Consider the following 3,876-nt stretch of genomic DNA (forward strand, 5'->3'; position numbering starts at 1 on the left):
TTGTGGAGCACAGGCTCCGGACGCGCAGGCTCAGCGGCCATGGCTCACGGACCCAGCCGCTCCGCGGCATGTGGGATCTTCCCAGACTGGGGCACGAACCCGCGTCCCCTGCATCGGCAGGCGGACTCTCAACCACTGCGCCACCAGGGAAGCCCCACCATCATTATTATAATATTATTATTAGAGCTAATAGAATGGCAGACTATATTAATATAACTACGTATTGAGAACGGAGAATGGAGAATCCTCTTCCCTTCTTCTCAGTTTAGATACATCTGGGGTTCATGTTTGATGCCCCACTTAAAAGGACCCTGATAAACTGCAGTGTGTTCAAGGGTAGGAAAGGGGAAATATCTCATGTGAGGAATATCTAAAGAACTAGAAGGATTAGGTGAGGCAGGAGAGCTATCTTTCAATTCTCAAGTGCTATTATTGGGGGAGAACTCTTCCCTAACATCTAACTCTAGGCTGTCTCCCACGAAACTGTCATGGCACCCTTTAAATTGTAAGTTTCCTTGGGGATAAGGACCAAGTTTGTCTTACTACTGCTTCCTCAATGCCTAGCACAGTGCCTGGTAAATAACAGGTACTCAGTAGATATTTGTTGAATGAATGAATGACTGGGACAGAAGCAGTCTCAGGCCAACTGCAGGGATTTTCTAGGCTCTGTATTATTCCCACTCTTTCCAAAGATTAGAGCTTGGCTGTACGCCCTTTTGACTAGAAATCTGGCCCATTTAAAATATCCAAAGCACATCACGTCATTGTGTCTGGTTTCCGTGGTGTATGTACAGACAGATCTTTTTAAAAACTTAACCAGTGGATGAGATGCCATGTCTAGTAGTTCTGCAGTACAGCTTGGAGAATTTATTTTTCACAATCTGTTCTATGCATCATCAGGAAAATATACAATTGAAATTGTTGCTGAGAAAGTGACACAACTTTTTTCAGATCCAAAGACCTGGGAATTGACCCCTCTGCCTAATCTACTGCTAAGTGTCCTGAGATTGCACAAGAGGAAAGAGGCTGTAAGTGAAGATTTTAATCATAGAGCTGACAGGTTCAAAGCACCCCAAGCAGTTTTCTGAACTTCTCAAGCATCAGAGCATCTCTCCAAGGGAATTTAGAGACCATTTGGTCCAACATCTTCATTTTTTATATGGATCAACTTGGGTTCCAAAAAGTAAAGTGTCTTTTTTCCCATTAAAGCACCCTATTAGTGGCAGAGCAGGTGTCTTTACTCAAAGACCTGCTTTCTCCACCATGCATTGCCACTTTCCTGCTATTCTTTCTTTTCCATCTGTGTTAAGCTCAGTATTCATCTTCCTTTAAAAATCAAAGATGGGCTAAAACATTAAGCTGACTTTTTTCAGTTTCCTCCACCTAGAATCATGTCCCTCTCAGCTACCTCTTTTCATATGAAGCATAGAGCAGAATCTTTTCCCTTATCTTCCCTTTGGGTTTTCTTTTTCACAAAAATGGTCTATTTAACTGGTAACGACAATTTACATCTTGGCATTCTGGCAGGCTACAGCAAAATAACATATGCAGGAAAACCAAACGGAGGATTTTCTACCTCATAGGTGATTCCAGACATTACACTTGGAGATGACCACATTGGTCACCGTTATATTCATTAGTGGGAAAACGTATTTCAATTGAGGAGGAGAGATCTTTAACTCTGGTGCTTCTAAGGATGATAGGTGAAAAGGACTGTCCTATGAGTTGAGAGTGCTGAAAGATGAGACATAAAAATAAATCTTGTTGTATTGCCATGGAAAAGCTTGTTCTTCATATTTGCTTTGCAACAGAGCTTGGTTTTAGTTTGGAAACTATTCAACCTTGATGTTTGAAATATTAACATTTTATCCGCAAATCTGTTTACAAATCACAAATCATGCTGGTAAATATTCATGGACCATTCTCTTTTGCCTCCTGGGAAAGTATGGAGAGTAGAAAAAAACCTTATGGGGTCAGAGCTGGGGGTGTGGTGGGAGATAAGACTGAATATCAACAGAGTTAAGCTGGCAATAAATTTGGGTTGCTGTTTGTGGATCTTGGCTGCAGAATATCCTCAAGCACTTTCAAAGATGAATGATGCTGGGGAAAGGCAAAGCCAAACTTTCTGGCCCCAATCCAAGCACACACAGGCTGGGATGCTGGAAAACTGACAGCAATGGTGCCTCATACAATACCTTCCCTTGCACTGTGTAGAATGCTTTAGAATTTACCAGTCACTTGCACATATATTTTGTTACCTGACCCTATGAGATGTATTATTATCCCCATCTCAAAAATGAAGAGACTGATGTTCTTTGATTTTAAATGACTTGCACATGTTTTATAAGACTAACAACTCAAAAAATTGGACCTGGATCCCAGATCCATTGACTTCTGGTCCAGGATTCTTTCAGGTACATCTTATCATTCGGGACTCAGATTAAGACACCTCTTCCTCTGGCAGACATTTCTGTCTATCAAAATCTGGATTAAGTAAACATCTCTGGGCTCAAAAAAAAAAAAAAAAAAGATACCCTATAACAGCCTAGCTCTCATCCCATTGACTTCTTCTAATGAATTATTCCCTTGACTTTATTTTTCACTGGACAATGCGCCCCATGAGAAAAGTGACTTGTTTACCATGGTAATTACAACACATTGGGCCCGGTAGTAAAATATTCTCTAAGTCTTTGTGAAGTAAACTGAATTCCAACACTTATTTTACAGGGAGGATAGTAAAGACCTGACTTTTAACCTGACAAGTTCCAAGTCTGTTTAGAATGGGTGCTTTCAAGGAAGAGCTAGTTACTGGTGTTGCCCTCTTGAACATCTCATTGCAGATGCCCAAGAGAGGACTTGGAAATTCTTTCTAACATAGACCATGGCTCTGCTTTAGGAATTGCCCCTGTTTCCGTTTCAGTTGAAGGGCTTTTCTGCCCAGCTGTGAAATCAAGATGGCGAAAGAATGAGAAATTTTAAAAGTTCTCTGGGTACAAGGAACATGTCCTGTTGTTTCCTCACCAATGTCCACAAACCTGCAGAAGAGGGATGTGTATGTTTGACTCTCTAGAGAAGCTGTGTCTGTTCTCCAAAGCAGCCATCCTCTGCCAGGCAGATAATTGTGATGGTGAGGTTGGCACAGGTGCCAGGTGATGTCTCATCATCCCAGGTGAAAAGGAGCAAACGCTAAGTGAAAATAAACAATGAAAAGGTCCATTTAAAACTCATAACCTGCATAACTCAAAATTGGAAGTGGGACTTAGGATCTCTGTCCCCTTTGGAAATTTGTAAATTCCACCCTACTCTGTGAGATTCTCCAACGTGGCCAGCACAGCCAGAGTTGGCTAGACTCCCAGGTGCAATGCAGAGTCCATCTGTTTGGTCACTCTGTCTGGTGTGGATTTAGAGAATGAGTTGTGTGCATGGGACAGGTTCCAGATAAATTTGAATTTCCTAAATATATTGAAAATATGGTTGTGAGTTCTAAGAGTTAGAGATTCCCTCTGTGCCTGGCCCCCACCCCTCAACTGTTTCAGTCCATCCATATACAACAGAGGTTTAAAGGAACATAGGATATACTCTGCTGTAAGGCTGATAAATCTAGTTTAGCAAAATGCCTGGCTTAGAGTAGGTATTTAATAACCATTTCTTTAATAATAATACTACTAGCATGTTTTTACTATTTTTATGCATCAGGTGATATGCTAAGTGTTTTCCTTCTCCTTTGTCTCTCCTCTCTCTCTCTCTCTCTCTCTCTCTCTCTCTCGCTTCCTCTCTCTGCTCCTTCCTTTCCTTCCTTTTTTTCCCCACAAATATTCATTCATTTCCCTGTTTCCATAGCAGTTACTCTTCTAAGAGCTAGGTCTATGCTAGTGA

The sequence above is a fragment of the Monodon monoceros genome, unplaced genomic scaffold, assembly GCF_005190385.1.
Source record: "Monodon monoceros isolate NGI ecotype Baffin Bay Population unplaced genomic scaffold, NGI_Narwhal_1 Super_Scaffold_12, whole genome shotgun sequence".
Classification (NCBI taxonomy): Eukaryota; Metazoa; Chordata; class Mammalia; order Artiodactyla; family Monodontidae; genus Monodon; species Monodon monoceros.